This window comes from Acanthochromis polyacanthus, chromosome 18 (assembly GCF_021347895.1).
Source record: "Acanthochromis polyacanthus isolate Apoly-LR-REF ecotype Palm Island chromosome 18, KAUST_Apoly_ChrSc, whole genome shotgun sequence".
In the NCBI taxonomy this organism is placed as follows: Eukaryota; Metazoa; Chordata; class Actinopteri; family Pomacentridae; genus Acanthochromis; species Acanthochromis polyacanthus.
The window spans coordinates 18,428,622-18,434,621 of NC_067130.1; positions in this window are offsets into that span (position 1 = coordinate 18,428,622).

Consider the following 6,000-nt stretch of genomic DNA (forward strand, 5'->3'; position numbering starts at 1 on the left):
AGGAGATCACATGACAAGTGAGTATCTGCCGTTTTGGGGTAAAAACATGATTAAATAAGTTGAAGTTGTGGGATTTCTGTTCCTCTTTGTGTACTTCTGGGCGTTTTTTAATTAGAAACCACAGAAATGAACAGAGGTCAGAAGTTTAAAACTACAAATGTAGGTCAGAAAAGTGTTTGTTAAGGAAAGAAAGAGTTGAAAACTTTCTGTGTGACATGAAAAGAGCATTTCCGGCACTGAAGGAGGGACACAAGGGGGTGTGAGCAGTCTGACTCATTCATCCGGAGCTTTATACCCACTGGGACTCCGTATCTGAGCTCACAGACAGACAGACTAAACCCATTTCCTCACACACATATTTGTCAAAACGATCTGTTTCTTATTATCTATTGTCTCATGCATGAGCATTAGAAATCCATTAGCGTTACTTAAAGGAATAGTTTGGCATTTTGGAAATACACATTAACTTTCATGCTCATTTCTGTATTTTAAATAAAGCTCTAGCTGACCATAAAGACCGGAAATAGGCAGAGCTGATTGGTCTAAATGTAATGAGGTTCCACAGAAACCACAAACCTTCACCACTAAAAGGTCACTAATTGTATCCAACATTGTGTGGTATATTCTGACTCCAAAACATATTAAAATTGATCCTGGTAATTGATTTTGAGACCTTTAGGCTCAGATGGCTGCAGACTGGAGCTCATACAGATATGAGAATGTGTCAATCTTTTGTGACTTTTCACCAGAAAGCAAATATGTACACTACTGTTCAAAACTTCAGGTTTTCCATGAAAACTCACACTTTTATTCTTGTGCTAACATAATTGCACAAGGGTTTTTTAATCATTATTCAGCTTTTCAACACCATTAGCTAACACAATGTAGCATTAGAACACAGGAGTGATGGTTGCTGGAAACGTTCCAGTAAAAATCAGCTGTTTCCAGTTAGAGTACCACATTAACAATGTCTGGACTGTATTACTGATTCATTGAATGTTATCTTTATTGAAAAAAAAAACATTTTCCTTTCAAAAAAAAGGGCATTTCTAAGTGACCCCAAACTTTGGAACAATAGTTTATACTGTCAAGAATGTTTTAAAACTGCAGTATTGCCAACACTGGCTAACTGGGAACATTTGAAGCGGCTGACTGTATATAAAGATGAGTACAAGGTGTTTTATTGGTGGGAAGTTTGAATCTAATCCAAATCTGACCCCATCATCACCCTCGGGATTATTTATGCATTTCTTTACAAACACAGCAACCTCAAACACTAGGTGGACACTTAGCATATGTGTTGCGGGGCTACTCCTTTCAGTGTGAGAAGAATTTGGAGACTGCGCTGTTTATTTTGAAAGAGCCACAGCCCAGACACACTCAGATGACCAGCCAGTGGTGTAACTTCATCACTCAGTCAGCCATGGACAATCCAAATCTCCACCCTAATATCTAAGCACGAAACCCTCACAGACTTAAGTGTAGCACTTAGGTCAGTGATATAAAAAGCAGAAACAGGATGCACTATTGTGACAACACATTCCCATTAAAAGGGAAGTAAATTTGGATTTCATTTTTAGCTGAAAAATTGTGCAACCGATCACTTTCCTGCACGTCAAAAACTCAAAATCCTACCTAGTTTATTTGTCTTACTATGAGTCCAAATGTCTCATCCCACTTGATTTAAGAATAATTCACTTAACAAGTGACATTTCAGCAAGATGGAGGGACTTGGTTTAAGACAATGCATCTAAAATATCTTGTTAAGTCAAACAATCTTGAGATTATCTTGTTTTGAGTTGAATTTTACAAGAAAGCTTCAAATAAGTTTAACCCTCATGTCGTCCTGTGGGTCAAATTGACTCATTTAAAAGTTTGAAAATGTGGAAAAACAATAATATTTTCGTAGTGAAAACTTCCACATTTTCTAAATTTTGGGGGGAATTTTTGAACATTGTTTGATAGAAAAAAAATGAATGTTAAAATTTTTTTAAGAACATTCAGAAAAAATCTTTAACATTTTTCGAATGTTCTTAAAGAAAATATTCGAAGTTTTACTGATATATATGGAATCATTTTAGATAGTTTTAGGATGTTTTTGACAGATTTCTACTCATTTTTAAAAAAAAAATATTTACAAGAATTTTCTTGACAAATTTGGGGGATTTTTTTTTAAAATAAAACTTTTAAGGGAAACTTTAAAGGAATTATTGGAATTTTCTCCCTGAAGATTTTACAAATTTTCAGAAATTTGGGGAATTTTTTCAGACAAGAAAACAATATTTTTTGGACAGGAGGGTTAATACATCTCAAATTAGAAGGTTACATGAAAGCAAAAATCTATTTTTTGACAGTAAAACTACTGTTTTTTTTAAGCATATCTGGCTTATTTTAAAATATTTTTTTTCTTGTTTTGAGAGGGGCATTTTTTCCAGTGTGTTTGTGGCATTACAGTGTTTATATATCTTGACAAATTAGCAAAAATCAAGAAATCCATGAATTTTTGTAAATCCTATGTAGACATTTGATTGTAAATATGAATTTAAAGTCTACAAATGTGCGATAAATATCCTTAACAGCGAGCAGACGGATAAACATTCTTTCTCAAAGTCTTTGCTTTTGTTTGTTGCACCATCCGTGAATTGTTTGGGTACATTTCTTGGGGGGTCAAGACAACCATGTTTATGTGTCACCAATTTTGCGTGGAACTCTGGGTAAGTCCCTCACAGAGGTCTGGGAATATGACTCACAGAGAGGGAGTGAAAAAATATAGAAAAAGCTGCTCTAGTAGGACAGACACTCCAGTTTGTGGCTGTGTGAGTCCAGAGACTGCGATTGGGCCTCAGTCAGTCAGAGAGGGGCAGATATTTGTGTTTATAAGCCCCACTGGTGTGATCCAGCCAAAAATAGAGAGAACAATGAGTTGCTCTTTTGGCTCTTGGGAAGAAACGAAGCACATTAGATCTAGTTCCCTTCAAATCGATGCATTTCCCATCACTATCACCAGCCTGCTGTTTGGTTTCAGGAAGGAATTGTACAGTAACTTTTTATGGTTTTTTGGTTGAAAACAATCAGCAGAAATTGTTATTCAGCTCCAAAGACGTCAGAGGAACTGCAGAGTGAGATGAAGACTCCATGTAGGGTCACAACCGCTAGAAAGCTCTTCCTTATTAGTGGTCTCTTGATCTGTAGTTTATGTCAGAATTTAGCTTATAGCTGCTTTAAACTGCATCATGAGAAAAAGTGCAGCTGGACGTGGTATGCCCAGCAGAGGTTATTTTTCTCCTGCAGCCTGCTGGGCTTTGGGTGTTCCTAAACTAACATGTGCTCATTGCTGCTCAGAGGAGGAGGCAGGATGCAGCCTGTGAGAGATTAGGTCCAGAGTGATGTCACTGGAACAGTTCTATGTTTGCGTTGGAGTAAACTTCATTCCTGTTGTTTTGTTGAAACGAGCATTTTATCAGTCATTGGCCATCGGCTTGTCTGGACAGGCCTGATAAGTTAGCAATAGAATGTTAAACAGTTGATAAAATCAGGCATAAATCATGAATTTTCCGATATTATGGGTCATTCCTAGCCTAGTCACACTAGACCCAGCTCTTAAGACACAAGGGTCTAGGAACTCTCGACAGGGAGGGAGGCGGGCTAAAACGTTGTCCTTCAAATCACTCTGCAGCAATTGGGTAGGTATACAACCAATCAGCGCAACGAATAGGCTGACGTAGTTCCTAGAGCGCCGGATTGTGGCTAAGTCCCATTAGCTTCCCAACCAGCGGAGCCAACTGGTATATTAAGGATTTGCCATATCCCATCGGCATAAGTCCAAATACGTCCAAATACGTCTTTCTTCTCAATGAAACACTTCAGTGCCGTCCTTTGTTTATCTTTCAAGTTGAATTTTAGCTTCAAATCTTTAAGGGCTGTGGCCGAGTCGAAAGACAACTGTTTATTGTGCGCCGGTTGTTTCTGTCAGAATCGTCGCGCCTCTGTCGTCACTTAGTTACGCCCGCCTTCTGACTCTACACTTCATGGTGATTCGTCCGGCCAGTTTTAGGAGCATCCAACCTTGAGCCTTATGGAGGGTAACTAGACCCACCCTGGCAGAGAATTAAATTCGTTGCCGTGGGTTGTCTAGCGCGGCTAGGCTAGGTCATTCCTGAATTGGAGAGCATTTGGGATTCAAAAAAATAAACCTTCTTTTCTACAGTTTTCTGCTACATATTCAACAAAAATAGGTAATAAATTATCAAAGACTTGATTGACTCAGTTTACACATCAGTGGTACCCTTTTTACCTCCGCCAGGAGGTTATGTAATCACCGGAGTTTGTTTGACAAACGGCATGGCAGAGGTATGCGCTCTCCGAGTGCTTTTCTAGTTATTCCATATTTTATTTGTTGTTTGCTAACCCTAATCTAATCACAGTAACAGGGTTGCTAATCCATGCTAATGTTAGCTTTTTCTCAGGAGTAGAAGCTAGATATTTAGCTAGCTGTTACTGCTGACCAAGAGGACAAACTGACTGATGGAAAAAAGTAAAACAAATTTGTCTTATCCTGATAATATGAGGTAAAGTGAGACATTTGGTCAAGGCTGACAATGTTATGAAAATATGAAAAACAGAAGAGAGGATATATATGTTTGTTGATGTTAATTCCAGCATATCATGTGATTCACTGTTTTCTTCTTCTTCTGCCAGCTGTAAAGGTTATGCTAACAGGGTTGTTGTAGTACACATGTCCAATGCATAATTATTAGTATTTAAAATATAATGTTGATTAAAAAAATGTTCCCACAATTACAAGAGGCATCAATGAAAAACATTTAAAAAAAAAAAGAGTAGATTTAGACAAGAGAAAAATTGTATTTTAGGGGGAACTCCAGACTTGTTTGGCATTTTTAAAAATATTTTTCAAATATTATTTTCTCCATTTTTTTATTTTTTTTTTGATTTGGTCTCAGGACAAGTAAATTTACACAATAACTGCATGTTTTAGTATTTTGTACATGGATTATTTGAAATTTGATGGCTGGGACCTAAAATGACCCTAGAATGATCCTTATGTTCCCAGTCAAAGCTGTAGACAGTGTCTCAGCTGTTTCACAGAGAACCACATACTTTCTGGCTGACACAAACTAGATGATCAGGATTGTATTGTCTTCTGCCAGTTCTTTGATTACATCTTTTGTCTATTTGTGTGTAAAAAATAAAAAAAAAAAAGCAGACAGACAGAGAGGCGGACAGACGAGCCTCCTACACAGAATATCAGAGTTTACCATCTGATCACTGTGAAAACCAAAAACAGCAGTTAGATTTCCTCTGAATCCGTGTTTGTGTGTGTATGTGTGTGTTAAAGACAGACTGAAAACATTACTGAAAGAGGAAATCCATGTATTTTTGGTCCATCAGAAGCAAGAATCTGTCTAGTACTAAACCAGACTGTGAGAAGAACCGTGCACTATCATGACGCAGAGCAACATCTGTGACCAAAGAACACAAAGCACTGAGTAACAAGGAGATCTTCTCTTCTAAATGAAAGTGAGAGAAAAGAAACCCACAGCCTAGCACAAATTCAAAACCCTCTTACAGTGAAGGTTCGACCACATTTTCACAACAAACTATTTCGGAATTGTAAATTGGGGCTGAAGCCAAAACTTTAAATATGTAAGCAAAGTACAAAGTGGAAGTATGTTTGTGATGTGATAAACTCATCGCTGCATTAAAATGACAAGCTGGTGAAGGAAGCTTTTTTTCAGGAATTTTAAGAGCCCAAAACAAAACAAAGCAAAATGTAAGAGAATATTGGATTTGAAGTCCCTCTCTGGTCCTCCATTTAACCCCTAAAACTCCCCTCTAAGTATCAAAGTTACAGATTTAACAGTTTTTCCCATGGAAGCAATCCGTTCCTGCCTTGTAATGGCTTAGAGATCAATCCAGACTGTTGTTTTTTCTTGAATGTGCATGTCTATTAGAACCCGTGTCTATCTCTGCCTCAAGCAC